The sequence below is a fragment of the Schistocerca americana genome, chromosome 6 (genome assembly GCF_021461395.2).
Source record: "Schistocerca americana isolate TAMUIC-IGC-003095 chromosome 6, iqSchAmer2.1, whole genome shotgun sequence".
NCBI classification, from domain to species: Eukaryota; Metazoa; Arthropoda; class Insecta; order Orthoptera; family Acrididae; genus Schistocerca; species Schistocerca americana.
The window spans coordinates 502,723,778-502,740,079 of NC_060124.1; positions in this window are offsets into that span (position 1 = coordinate 502,723,778).

Here is a 16,302-nt window from a genome sequence, read left to right on the forward strand (position 1 = left end):
AGAGTAAAGAAAAATTAAGGTGAGGTCATAAGAACTACAGCCTATACTGCGACCATCATCCAGCGTTTCGAACTCCGTCAGGGGGATTCCATCTCGATAAAGCAAAGCCGTACCGGTAGAATTTTCAGGCGCAACATTGAAAAACATAGAGTATCCAAGAAGGCAAAACACATCAAATAATACCTTTTGTAAACACACGATATCAGCTTGGGAATTGTAAATAAACTGGCGTAACGCACCAAGCCGTAATTGCTAACATATCCTATTAACACTGAGGGTTGGAAATCTATATGCCTGCATCCGTCAGCACATGTGAGGTCAATGAAACAATACTAAGGAAAATGCACTCATCACGCCCTTCTCTCCTCAGCGTCCGGAGGCGGTGGAAAGAAGGTATAATTCTAATTCTCCCCTCCGGAAGCCGGGGAATCCTCGTTTTTCTTGTTACGGCTCACCGCTACATGTGCAGGTTCAAAACGCTGCATCACACCACTCCGTGAAAACATACACCCCTGATATGGAAGGGTTGGGGGCACGTCAAGCATCCGATTTGATAGAGGAGCCATCTCCACTGCACTCATCAGAAATCGGGGAGCACAACTCAGAAAGGCTTACAGCAACATCAGGTACAGAAGAGACAGGTAATGCGGTGCCGGTGTCGGATTGCATCACCTGGTCATCAGGAGGGAAACCCGTAGAATCCCGTTGCCCCACTGTCTCAGCGTGGAGGAGGGGTGGTATTTCACTGGAACATTGTAAATACTGGCCAGCAGGCAACGTCTCTGCGGGAACATCTGAACTCACGGAAACCGTCGCGTCTACAGGTGAAGTGGGGGACGGAGATACAACACACATTTCAATATCAACAGAAGCAGCTACAACATTTCTGGTAATATTGGAATCACAATTAACGTCAGTAGACAACTCATTACCGCCAGAAGGTGCACCCTCTTCAACGCCGTATGAGAAGAACGAGACTGGAGAGGGGCGCTCTCGAAATCTGTACCGTTCTCACTCCGCTGGCGTTTGACTTGCGCTGCACCAGCCGTCGTCCCCTCATGGACAGAGACCGCACTGGGACGCGCCGGTAACGGTGGGAATTCGCGGGGAGTAGAGGGTAATGTTGCCCCAATATCGCTTACAGCTGGAGACTGACTGCCAGTAGACTGCGAAGACACTATTTCTGCTAATGTTAAAGGAAGAAGTTTTTGGTAAGGCGGCGTCAGAACAGTAGTCCGGCGCGGACAATCGGATCTGAGATGACCGCTTTCGTTACAGAGAAAACAGGTTCCTTCTTGTCCTGCATACGTAACGTGGATCCGGTAACCACAAACAGTTAAGTGGGAAGGAATATTCTTTTTAACGCACATGTCCACAATCCGGATACCATTATAACACTGGAAGCGATGTTGTGCTGATACGCCGTATTACTCCAAACGGAAGCAACGCCGTTTTAAGAAAAAAAAATGGTTCAAATGGCTCTGAGCACTATGGGACTTAACATCTATGGTCATCAGTCCCCTAGAACTTAGAACTACTTAAACCTAACTGACCTAAGGACATCACAGGCATCCATGCCCGAGGCAGGATTCGAACCTGCGACCGTAGCAGTCGCGCGGTTCCGGACTGAGCGCCTAGCCGTTTTAAGAAATGAACCGTCCACTTCAGGAGGAAGGTTACAAACTCTAACCTAATTATTCTCGAGTGCCGTATTTTCAAGGAGGACCTGACTAACGGATCCATCGCGATGTGAAAACAAAACTTCAGAACCAACCCGAGGAGAAGTCGTTCTACTTGAACGGGATCATAAAACTTCGCAAATAACGCATACAATTCAGAATCAAAGTACGCCACATCTACCTGATCGGTGTAACGCGGATAACATCAGCTAAATAGTCGAGAATTTCTAAAGAGCCGGGCTGAACACGACGCGTACTCCTGTCAAAACTGAAACAAACAGTAGCTCGACTGGGAACAGACTTAGGAGACTCGACAGACGCCATGGCGCGGGCAGAAAACACCGCCGCCAAGAGAAAACGACAACAAACTCCGCTACGCAACTGCGGTGTGACTCCGGCCGATACACCAACAAGACTGAGTAGCTTCGACACAAGCGGTGCTGCAGCACAGGCGGAAGTTAAAACTACGACCTACTCGCTCGACGCGCAAGGCGACACTGCCGCTAGACCACGAGCTGCGGACTGCATGCTGACGAAAACTGCTATCATACTGCAAACAGATAATATTTACGGAAGAGTAGGTATTTTCTACTGCACCAAATACTTCAGTCCATCTATAAAGACTAAATGGAGCGAGATTCCACAGCAAACACGTCCATCAGAGGCAAAGGTGTGACCGAATTGCTGTCAGAGTTTGGGTATGGGTATCAGCATGTGGTTGCAGCATTCTGTGGCAACTGGACCGTCCGTTCTCTGGCCATTACTACTGCGAAATAATGCTGAACATAATGCCCCCTTCAGTTCGTCTGAGATTTTCGGGACGCAGAACTATCTTCCAGCATAGCCGTTCTCCTGTCCACACATAGATATGTGTAAAATTCTGCTTTCAAATGAACGGTGACGTTGAGCTGTAGGACTGGTCTCCCTAAGCTGCTGACCACAGTCCCAATGAGTATGTATGGGCCGAGATGGAGAAAATTATTAGGTGTACAAGACCAGCACCGACAAACAAACAAGTGGCCGTGCGGTTAAAGGCGCTGCAGTCTGTAACCGCAAGACCGCTACGGTCGCAGGTTCGAATCCTGCCTCGGGCATGGATGTTTGTGATGTCCTTAGGTTAGTTAGGTTTAACTAGTTCTAAGTTCTAGGGGACTAATGACCCCAGCAGTTGAGTCCCATAGTGCTCAGAGCCATTTGAACCATTTTTGACAAACAAGAAGGCGCTGTTCGAAGCAGTTTTTGGCGCATGGGAGGAGTTGTCACAGAATAACAGATTCATTCACAAACTTGTTGCCCATATTCCCTGGCAGATAAATGCAGCTTAGTGGACATCGGACACTGAACGCGTAACTGAATTATTGTGTTGTTAGGGAGGAAATTTTGTTTATGACAAATGAACGTTTTGTTTTTCCTCGAAGAAGACGAAAATTCGTTTACCTTATCTAAAAACGAGTTATTATACATATAAAGTAGGCTGCTATTTCACTCTTTTCAATCGTTATATACAACCTTTATTTTAAATACTGATCAAAAAGACTAAGACAAACATGAAACTAATTATTTTGTCACGTGGTGCATGACGACAGTACCGACGAAGCCATCAAAGAGAGAGTATTTATAGTTTTTCCATCGTGAAAAGGCATCATATTAATTTGTGTTGTCTTTACAGACATGCAGGCAGGAGTCCAATACCCTCGAAAGTACAAAGTAGATATCATTTTCTTTTAATGCCAGACAGAAATCACTACACATAAAGAAAAAAAAGTGGTGTAAGACTGGTGGTGCAGACTCTGTCGAGCGTTTGATTTCACAACATCGTCAGTTACGCACATATGAATTTTTTAATATTAGGAATACTTAATAATTTCCCATGTCCTCCTAAACTAATAACTCTTACCACGAATTAAAATTCATGCTAGTGACAGCATTCGAACCCCCTGCCTACAGATTATAAACTCACTGGCTTTAACCGTAACCCATTCTACCAATCGCAGAAGCTGTCATTAAGAAATTATATGATATGGTCACTGATATTACACTAGTCCAAGAAGAAGATGTCGTGTATCGAGAGAAAGCAGAGCAGTGTGTCTTCGAGTAAAAGTAGACAGTCAATTTGACTTTGAATTCCATGAACGGAGATATGAAGAACATAAGTTAGATCTGCTTGTTTTGGAGATGCTGTGCGTCGGAGACTGTGAGATCATAAGATGTGCTATCGCAAGTGTCATAAAATTTCTACACAGTGTTGGAAAAGTTACTCATTCTGTTACTGCTAACGCAGAAAATGGTATGAGACTCTTTGAAGCATATATTTCATCACCTTGACTGAAATGTATGAGAAAAAGCATTCGAGCTATACACCTGTTCGATGTAATGAAAGAAAACAGTTTCAGTCACAGTTGTGAAATTATTCAAGTACATCACATAGTAAAAAATGGTTAAAATGGCTCTGAGCACTATGGGACTTAACATCTATGGTCATCAGTCCCCTAGAACTACTTAAACCTAACTAACCTAAGGACATCACACAACACCCAGTCGTCACGAGGCAGAGAAAATCCTTGACCCCGCCGGGAATCGAGCCCGGGAAACCGGGCGCGGGAAGCGAGAACGCTACCGCACGACCACGAGCTGCGGACATATCACACAGTAATTAAACTGTATATTTTCTAGGAAAATGTATCTCTTCTGATGCACCTATAAAAAGGAAGATACGAAAAAGCGTGAAATTCTGCTACTCAGTACATTTTTCACCTCCATATTTACCTCAATATGTTCTTTCGTTCCATAATAATTGCCTAGGGTTATAAATCCCTAAATGGCAAGCAACACACAAATTACTGTCATTAATGGTTCCTTTAGCCTTTTATGAACATTTCTGGTGAAAGGACTTAGTTTTTCCAAAACAGGAACCTCTGCTCACTCTTAGAATGCATTGAATGGGGTTTGTGAGATGGATTATAATGCAGAGCTTGTCTTATGATTCAGTCACCGAAATTCGACCGTTTGCAGACTGAATAAAGAAAACGAGAGAAAGACTTGCAAACCGCAGCGTTTCTCCAGGGAGGTCTTCCATATCAACCAACACTTTGGAAAACGAGTTTGTTACCGCTAATGCAACATCACACTGCTGTGGTATACATTTTTTCGTTACATTTATATTTCCTAATGTGGACTGTTGTGAACGTGATATTAGAGAGCAAACGTAGGTTAGGCGCCAAATGTCAAATCTGGGTTCAAACAACGGATTTTACTTAATGTCACTTCTCAAATGAAAGCCATTCGGAATATTTCATCGAGATGGCAAGAAAGTTCAGTATTACACTTTAAATAGCCCCCCCGCCCCCCCCCCCCCCTGCAGATACGAGGTCTAAGTCAGTCACTTAAGATGTCCAATATTCCTGACCACCCCACATAAATCTACGTCCGGCCGCATGCTCGAACTGGCAACACTGTAGCATGCAGGAATGAGTCGGAAGGTGTGTCAGTTTTTACGAACAGTTATGAAGATATATCTATGTATGATCGCGTGTAAGCATTGTGCTCTGTAAACATAAAGTCGTGTGTTCGATTCCACTTCATTTCCTAGTTTCTTAAGCTGCATATTAGATACCTGCTTAAGTTATCAATCTGATGGAACCTTGATCATAATTCGTTTCATTTTCTAATCCACCTGTAATAACAAAAAATTCCAGAAACATTTTCGCCAAACAGCTATGGCTGCATCAAGATCAGAACATTTTGTGCTCGAGGGTTTTCTCACGCCACAGAAGCTGCTGACAATGAGCCTCCCACAGCCCAAGTAAGACGTCTCTGACCAGGTGAAAGTTGTGGGGCGCTACAAGTGAATTTATCGAGTGGTTCAAATGGCTCGGAGCACTATGGGACTTAACATCTGTGGTCATCAGTCCCCTAGAACTTAGAACTACTTAAACCTAACTAACCTAAGGACGTCACACACATCCATGCCCGAGGCAGGATTCGAACCTGCGGCCGTAGCAACCGCGCGGTTGTGAATTTGTCAAATGTAATTCTCGTACTTGAAGTTCTCATATTTATCTAGCAGTTAAAATTTGGATTTAGCATGCGTGAAACTTATGAATATTGTTCAAGTGTGATAAAATATAGTCACAAGTGGAAAAAGGTCTAATATTTTTGACATATTGCTCCCTTTGTGTTTTCTACAGGCGTTGAAGGCAGCAGGGGCAGCTCTGAAAATTTATGCGGTGTCTAGGGCTAATGCTTTTGGACAAAACCCTCCATAAAACGATTTTGTGCTTCAGGAAAGATCGTTGTGGAATGAATGATTTTGCGTACTTAGTTAGCATCGATAACAGACTTGTGTGATGAAGTGCGACTATTTAAGCATCGTGCAATATGCGAGGTTCAGAAGTCAGAAATAGTTGTACATCATGCTTTAATTTAAAGCAATAGAAATCATAGGGGTGGCAAGATGTATTTTTGCTCGATCCCCATCGGTTGGCACATTGGGAATTCCAGTGCAATATTCGTCTGGTGACTATTTATGATTTCCTAATATTAACTTCTTAAGAAGAAATAATGGCTGAGCTCTAGCAACAGACATACACTAGAGCAAAGAGCAATATGAGCTTAATACTTTGCCTCTGGTGGCTCAAGAAGAGTGTTGCGAACTACGAAAACCTCCACGGGGAAGAGTATACCGCTGCTAGTATTTTTTGCCAACATTTAGTACATGTATTGGTCCCAGTGCAAAAAAAGCGACCTAGAAAACCTCATCGCATGATAATAAACTCTGCTGATTTCACTAACAAAAATATCTAGGAGTTTGAAAAGTCACACACTTACTCCCCTGCATTATCGAAAAACAGTCAAGGAAAGTCCTCTCTGGGCGAGAATGAACTTCAAAGCCGGGTTTGATGACATGTTCATCTCTGGTACAATAAGTGTGGTATCAGTAAACCACCTGAGCCTTACCAGACTCTTTTAGCTAATCTAAGAGAATAAATTGTGTATGATTAATTTCTCTCTGATATTTACTGATGTGTCCAATAAAATAATGAACAATGTTACAACGTTATACACTATTCTAATTCAAATGAAATTCAAACTGCCATGAAATCCTTGTGACAAAACTATTTTAATACAATATAAAGTATCTGTAACAGGAGTAAGGATATATCAGCTTCAATTACTAAGATGTTACTCATTCTGGACTTCTAAACGGTCTGTGTTTACTTGGTATCCTGTGTCACGATGAAGTGGTATGGAATTGAGGCAATTCGTAAATAAAATTTCCTTATTAACTTTCGATCTGACTACTTGTAGCTCTGTCACAAGAGGGCTGAAAGTGTACCTTCCAATAAAATTGTGATCTGGCAGCTAAGCAGCACACACTATACAAGTGACCAGGTTATCTCACAGCTAGCAGAATACTGCATCATTGTGGTCTCCCTTACTGCTCCAGCGCTGACTAGGGCAGGTAAAGTCGCAACTAAAAAGACGAGATACAATTTCCTCATCAAAAGACTTTCCTGGGCTCAAAACCATGAGATGAAAACTTTAACATATTACGCGAAACACTTTCAGATTATTTGATAGAAATGATATGAATATATCTAGCAAATTTTGTAGGCTAACACTGCTGAATTCAGGAAGTAGCTCGTCCAGTCACGGGGATGCCAGACATATCCTCCATTGTTGCCAAGCCCTGCCAGCAGGAAAAACACCAGCCTTGAAAGGTGTAGGAAGTGACTAGAGTTCATGACTCGAAGACGTGGCAGTCGAGCGCCGAAATACCCATATAATGTATCAATGAGACTTATTTGCGTTTATGTAACTGGGTTTATGAACTAGAACGTCATTACTATTAATACTCAGGTGCCATTGCTTACACGTCTCGGTCACCTCTTGTCCACATTGACGGCACTCTGAACAGTGGAAGTTATATTTCAGGTGTGTTACGACCCGTGGCCCTACCCTTCATTCCATCCCTGCGAAACACTACGCTTCAGCAGGATAATGCACGACCGCATGTTGCAGGTCCTGTACGGGCCTTTCTGGATGCAGAAAATGTTCCACTGCTGCCCTGGAAAGCACATTCTCCAGATCTCTCACCAAATGAAAATGTCTGGTGAATGGTGGCTGAGCAACTGGCTCGTCACAATGCGCCAGTCACTACTCCTGATGAACTGTGGTATCGTGTTGAAGCTGCATGGGCAGCTGTACCTGTACACGCCATCCAAGCTCTGTTTGATTCAATGCCCAGGCGTATGAAGGTCGTTATTACGGCCAGAGGTGGTAGTTCTGGGTACTGATTTCTCAGGATCTATGCAACCAAATTGCGTGAAAATGTAATCACATGTCAGTTCTAGTATAATATAGTTATCCAATGAATACCCGTATATCATCTGCATTTCTTCTTGGTGTAGCAGTTTTAATGGCCAGTAGTGTACTGGCACATTATGTTTCGCTAATGAGTTATTAAAAGTTTTCAAGGTTAACCGTAATCCGAAAGTCCACGAGTAATAAATGAGGTATATGTTTCATTTATTCACTATGATTAAAATATATCGGCTGCTGATGATTTGCCATTAAAAGCGAAAAGCGGCTATCTTTAGAGAGTTTTTCAGCGTGCAGTTAACTTAAGACACAGAGAACTCGAAATAATAACAGGTTCACGAAACTGAGCGCGGTACTGGGATTCTATGCATATTATTAATTTAGCGCCTAACGTTTTAATATAAACGAAGCCTCTACAATACAAAACAGTCATATGAGAATTATCGAGCTCTTTTGCGGCTGCACAGATGGGTCGACGTTTCTAGAATTTCCAGAGATGGTTCATGTGCTGTTGAATCATTACGCCAAATCACCACCACATAAAATGACAGGCCATACTTAATTTCTAGCTGTGAAAGAATATCTCAACAGTGGGTGAACAGCATCAACGCCAAGAACGCCTCTCCTGACACACAACACAGTTCCATAACAGTAGAAAAGTGAAACACTTTCGCATGTTGTTGTTGTGGTCTTCAGTCCTGAGACTGGTTTGATGCAGCTCTCCATGCTACTCTATCCTGTGCAAGCTTTTTCATCTCCCAGTACCTGCTGCAACCTACATCCTTCTGAATCTGCTTAGTGTATTCATCTCTAGGTCTCTCTCTACGATTTTTACCCTCCACGCTGCCCTCCAATACTAAATTGGTGATCCCTTGATGCCTCAGAACATGTCCTACCAACCGATCCCTTCTTCTGGTCAAGTTGTGCCACAAACTTCTCTTCTCCCCAATCCTATTCAATACTTCATTAGTTATGTGATCTACCCATCTAATCTTCAGCATTCTTCTGTAGCACCACATTTCGAAAGCTTCTATTCTCTTCTTGTCCAAACTATTTATCGTCCATGTTTCACTTTCATACATGGCTACACTCCATACAAATACTTTCAGAAATGACTTCCTGACACTTAAATCAATACTGGATGTTAACAAATTTCTCTTCTTCAGAAACGCTTTCCTTGCCATTGCCAGCCTACATTTTATATCCTCTCTACTTCGACCATCATCGGTTATTTTGCTCCCCAAATAGCAAAACTCCTTTACTACTTTAAGTGCCTCATTTCCTAATCTAATTCCCTCAGCATCACCCGACTTAATTAGACTACATTCCATTATCCTTGTTTTGCTTTTGTTGATGTTCATCTTATATCCTCCTTTCAAGACACTGTCCATTCCATTCAACGGCTCTTCCAAGTCCTTTGCTGTCTCTGACAGAATTACAATGTCATCGGCGAACCTCAAAGTTTTTATTTCTTCTCCATGAATTTTAATACCTACTCCGAATTTTTCTTTTGTTTCCTTTACTGCTTGCTCAATATACAGATTGAATAACATCGGGGAGAGGCTACAACCCTGTCTTACTCCCTTCCCAACCACTGCTTCCCTTTCATGTCCCTCGACTCATAACTGCCATCTGGTTTCTGTACAAATTGTAAATAGCTTTTCGCTCCCTGTATTTTACCCCTGCCACCTTTAGAATTTGAAAGAGAGTATTCCAGTCAACATTGTCAAAAGCTTTCTCTAAGTCTACAAATGCTAACTGGAGATGTCCTACATTAACTTGAAAACTGGTCCTAAGATATGGAAAGATCTAAATAATCACTTACTAAGGTCCACATGCCACAGAACGTCGTAGGAATTTACTGTAAACTAAATATTTATATCTTTTGTGCAAATTTTTCTAAAAATGAGCGAGGAGCATTAAATGTTTCTTTCAAGCACGCGTGGAGCAGCAGCAGAATGAAGAAGCTAATATCTATAATGGCAGCAAGAATCGAAGTATTTGGCAACTTCCTACACTCAAACCGTATTTTTCGTTCTAAGAAATTTCTTGAAATAGTGAAAATTTCAAAATGGCTTCGAATCGAGGCTGTAATTGCTAAAATCGTTTTTACATCCATAACTTCCATGTCAGGAGCCTGCTGATAGTTAACGAGTTAACAGGACCCGAGCTCGAGTCTCGGTCCGGCACACAGTGAAACGTCCCCTTAGAACAATTATACAAGACTGTGCTTTAACTGACACACAATATTTTTTAGCGCAACGCAATCTGACTTTCAATAATCCCTACAAAAGAATGGCCCTGTCTAATATTAACCTATACGTTTCACAAATCACTTACCTCACAAAAATCTTCGTTACTCGAACTACTGCAATACAGCGAGCGCCACTACTGCCAGCTAAATAAAAGATTCAAACTAAGGAAGGCACTAACTACTGATAGGCATAGTTAGCAAATGAAAGATTTTAATAGAGAACAAATACTGTATTTACCTTAATAGTCATATTATATATAGCAGTTCATGACAGTCATACAAATTTCAAAACTCCGCCATCTCTCTCCCCACATCCATCACTGCTGGCGGCTCACCTCCAACTGCGCAACGCTATGCGCTGTTAACATCCAGCTGCCGCTGCCCAACACTACTATGGCAGACAACAATGCAAACTACCCACAGACTGCACACAGCACAGCCAGTGATTTTTCATACAGAGCGCCACGTGGCATTGCCAATAAGAAAACATAAGAAAACATAAACTGCCTACTTACATAGCCCCCATGCTCCCCACAAAAAATTTTGCAAATTGTTTTGGGCAGTGGCCAATACAGATTTGATAAAAATTTTCATAATTACAATAACAAAGATATCAAATGCACACACTTATTGATACACTGTTGGTCAAAAGCTAAAATTTTCTCACAGTCCATAAAGACAGTCCTGATCGTTCATCACAGTAAAATAGCAGTGTTTTTCTCAAAGTCTGAGCAGTAAAAGAAAATGCACACAGAAGTAGTGGATTTCCATGCTGTCTTGAAGAAGTAGTGTTGTCCTTCCAATGGAAAGAAAGTGCTGACTCTTGACATGCAGACAAGTAATGGGCCACAACAGAGCAAACCCACAGCAGAGTCAATCGAAGTTTTGAAGAGTATTGGTAGGTCATCACAGAGCAGACCCACTGTAGTCCTGGTAGAGATTACGGTACTGGTGGGCCACCAGAGGCGCAGACCCACTGTAGTCCTTGTAGAGACGGCCAGCAGCCATCTGTTGCGACTGTGCAGGTGCACAATCACCATCGAAGAGTCTTGAGGAGAATATAGCAAGTCCATAAACCACCACTTGTCCATTCACAAAATTTCTGGAATTGTCCTTAGAACCAGCAATGCTGTTATCCAGTCCCTTGCTGAATCATTAACACACATGCAAACACTATCAGTCCCTACTTCTCACATATTGTCCATATACTATGACCAACAGAAACGTGTGCAGTGAAATGTAACTTAATTTGAAGAACTGGTGTCTATACAATTATAAATTTACAACATGAAAATACAATTACAAAGGTACAAAATACATCATTAAAGAACATAATAGTAGAGATAACATTTGTAGTAATATGGGCTTTACAAAAGAATCGAAATAACATATACATCAGTGTTACAGGAATTATGACATAAGTACATACATAAAAGATCAGAATAATTATTGAAACATCGACTTCACACATGAGCATTAAACTGAACAGAATTAATAATGTCTAACATCTTTACAAAGTAAATAACATATTATTAATGCAAATTATATTTGAGGATAACAGTATTCCTCGTCATAGTTGATGTAGCTGAGTGTGAGAAACATTCTACAACATAAGTCTTATCAGATAAACATGTTAAGACAGGAAGAACATAAATACACAAGAGTCCACAAACACTTTCTTTACTTCTCGGACATCTCCCTTCGTTCTTCATTATTCCCAAAAGGTCCTATCTATACCTGCTTTCTGTACATTTTTCGTATAACTTCTCAATGCGTTTCTTCCAATTCATCGCAACTCATTCTCTTATATAGTCTACCCCCTCTTAAGCTAACTTAAATCTACTGAGCTCAGATGCTAAACTAAGAGACGAGGCAATGCAGCAGCACAAAACAATTAACACAAACAGCAATGGGGAAAAAAATGGAAATTGTCAAAGCAAGCTGCAGTACATCTAAATTACCACGCAATGCAACATTACAACTAATATGAGCCAATGTGCAGCAACAAGAAAAATAAGTCAGTAGTAAAACTAGATTAACAGAGTAATACAAAGTGAAATTTAATAGCACTATGCCTGGCAAACAGCAGCAGAAAATGAAATAACTTATACCTAAACATGACATAGCTCAAGCAGAAAAAATAGTACACTAAAGATAACAATGCAGATAAGGGAAATGTATAATCACATCTTAATGTCTAAGTAATTAAAGTGGTGCACCACAAGAAGTTATTCTACCAAAAAAGTTACCACATACTTGAAAAGAAAATTATGAATGCAGTTCCTGTGAAGGTAAATGTCTTTTTGTGCTCCCTCATTTTTTTGAAAAATTATTATTTACTCGATCTGTAGACATAAAATATTTATATTAGTACATCTATAAAATTTTATTTTAACCAATGCTGCAGTGCCACTAGAAACAATATATTAAACAAAATGAGCAATCTCTCAACTAGAAAGACAATGGATGCAAAATGTTTCTCATCATTTCATTAGGCATTTTAGTAAATATCATAAATTAAGAGCTCCACAGTGTAATCATATGTTTTCAAGTTCGAGCGTGTCGTATTTGCGGTGCTTTCTACAAAGGAATGTCAATAGCGAGGATAGCTGTGTAATTTATGTGTTAGAGAAATATGGTACCGATGTGTAAAGTTGTATAAGCAAATACCATATTAGCTAGGGCTCCTTGTGCTTGCCAAACACATGGTACACAAAGTAAGCATGTACCCCCCTGAGGATTAATGTAATTATACCCTCAGGTGTTACAGGTTACAGCAATGGAATGAAATGTATCATGGAAAACTTTCTTTGTAATTCAAAAATCTTGAAAAATAAATTGCTTAAGTACAAAATTATTCTCTCAAATGTGTCTCCAGTAGCGCTAAATGTGCGTCTTGATGTAAGATAATTCTGTAGAAGTGTCGTAGTTATTGTCCTCTGTAAGCAAAGTTCTGCTGAAGTCAATATACTTACCTCATCATAAACGAAAGTGAAATGCTTTGCGTATGGATACCGTAGTTATTACGTACCTTACCGTGATCAAGAAAGCACTATAATGTAACGAATTGTTGTGCTACGAAAAAGGCTGTCTCATTGTAGCTATACCAACAAAGTTACTACTAAAACGTGTTTTACTTTCCAGAATAATACAGAAAAACTGTGCAGAAATAAAACAGATACACCGCAAAAGCAACATTGTAAATTGTCACTCATTAGTAGCATCGTGATAAAATCGTGTAGCTGTCACATAAGCTAACCTCTGTGTCATCTGGAATCTCTCAGAAAGCACTTTAAATTCAGAATGTATTTTCAAATAAACCAAAATGTTGCATTAAAATCTCATTAGCAGTACTGGTAAATGTTCTACGTATGTGAGCCTTATAGTCATTACGTAATCGTGCAACTAACACGCAAGAATGTGCACACACAATGACACTGTGACGTCTGTTCACTATAACAATGCATTCGTAATTTCTGTTTAAATAAGTTCTCTTGGTTCTTGATTGGATATTTAACTTCAAACATTGTTGCATATTAACAGATTCTAAGTCTGACAAAGCATACTAGTAATGTAAAGTGGAAAGTTATATGGCAAAACAAAGTTAAAAAGCAGATTATTTTTCAATAAACGGTTTTACATGTGAAATGTGGTGTAAACCTTTACTCTTCCTAGTGCACAGAGTTTCAACTTCAAAGCAATTATCATGTTGTATACATCGGTAAAGAATGCTAAAATTTTTCTCAAGGCTAGCGTCTTATGTTATTTTTCTCGGAGCCAGCGGGCGCACGCGGCTGCCTGCTGTGCGAGTGACTTGTGACGCATATACAGGTGGTGAAAGAAGCTTTCCTGCCGAATTTTTAGGCGACAATTTTTTTTTTGGCTCGTCAGATCTCTCGAAAAAGACTCTTAGAGGAATCTTGTGGGTTTCTCTTTTCGCAAGTGTGCCAAAAAGGTGTATTCCTATGCACTTTTGTAGGGCTCTGATTGAGCTAGAGTACCACGAAAGGAAGTGTGATAGTGGACTGGTCAGATAGGACTGGAGAACGCGGGCGTGTAGCAGTGTCTTTCAGTGGCCAAAATGGAGATAGTTATGTGGCTTCATAGAGGACAGTCAGATAGCCGTGCGGAGTGATATGGGCCAGATGTCCGTGAATGGTGGAAAGTAATTGTGATGTATATAGACAGATGGCCGTGGGAAATGTAGAGTTCAGTCAGATAGTAGTGAGAATTTGTCAGCAGCAACTTCGATGCTAAAAGTATCCGACAGATACTGGGCATTGTATCAATCAGATTTGTATATGCCACGGCAGAAGGTTGATGGAAAGCTTAAGAGGTTGCCGCCATGCAAAACTATTTCTGCTGAAGTTGTAAGAAAACGTGTAATTGTAGGCGAGATTAGTGAGGAGTATAGGCCACGGCGGAATTTGTTAGCATTAGTGCTGACGAGAACAGTGAACATTCGGTGTTGCTCAGTTGTTTTAGCGAAAGTGACTGATCAGCTCTTTTTGCAAAGCAGGGTCCTGCAGATGTCCATTTTGTTACTGTCTCCCGAATCTTTAATCATCGGTGCTCTAACTTAGCCATTCCGATATAGACCTGTGTTTGCTCTGCCTAAAGCCTATATAGCTAAGATTGGGTCAAAAATTAGGATTGATTCCCTCATTGTAGGCCCTATATCATCTGCGCTACACCGAGCAGTGCTTAGCAATTCACCATAATTTTGTAACAAAATTTAATGTCAGTTTTCTACGACGTTGATTCATTCTTTTTTCGTTACGTTGTTCACAGTCCCAATAAATCGTGGTAATATAAATCTGAGAGGTGCAAATATCATTCAATGATCAAGTAGCCGTATGCATAAGGATGCACGAAGTTAGTGTTACAATGCGACGTGTTAGATTAACAATACCGTCTCTTAATTTCAGGGCTAAGAAGATTCATACTCTAGTTAGAACTGGGTCTGTTGTTAAGATAGTCCATTTACAAGAACACTTCGTTCGGTATGTCAAATGAAGATCAAATATTTTTTCAGTGTCTGAAGAAATGAAAAATAAGCTACCTGTATAGTGTGTTATTGCTTTCACCCGACAGTTAGAGGTTTATTCCTTATGTTGGTATTATCTGTGGCCGGCCGCGGTGGTCTAGCGGTTCTAGGCGCTCAGTCCGGAACCGCAGTACAGCTACGGTCGCAGGTTCGAATCCTGCCTCGGGCATGGATGTGTGTGATGTCCTTAGGTCAGTTAGGTTTAAGTAGTTCTAAGTTCTAGGGGACTGGTGACCACAGATGTTAAGTCCCATAGTGCTCAGAGCCATTTGAACCATTTATTATCTGTGAAAAAATTCATTCTCCCAGTTCTGTTATACATTTATTGGATTACCTTACTTTAAAATTCGTGGAACGATGTTTATGAATTACTACATTTCTGTGTTTGCACGTGGTCCATGCTGTATTTAGTGTCCGTGACAACACAAAATTTTCGTATGAAAGTGTGATACTCCTCATGAGGCTAAGTGAATTGTCTGATACCGAGTTACTTCTTTTGTGAAGCAACTGTGACCTTTGTTAAGCGTTTTACATTCTGTATGTATGTTATTTATGATGGCATAATACTGAATTGCTATACGTGCTATATATTAACTCATTTTAATGCTTTATACTGCTGACACTGTGTTTTGTATTTACCCAAATGTGTTTGTCTCTTCCTAACATCTCGTTAATCACATTCGGAAACACATCGCCTTAAGCCCAGTAAAAACTCGGGGCTGGTCCGGCTTTTGCAGCGCGGCCGTTCTGTTGCTTCCCCCGGCGGAGAGCGTGCGCTCGCTGTTGTTTACCTTTAGCGGCAGTCCTTTCAGTGACGTTTACGTCTATTAGAATCACGGCCAACCGTTTTCTAAAATCGACACTACGCATCACCTTCTGCAATGACTGCATTCAACCAAAGGCCTCGGAAGTGGAACGCGACAAAGCTAAGATTCCAGCTTCCGACATTTTGGGCATTTATTTGTCCATCTTAAACAGTGTGGTGTACGTCAAAGTCGTTG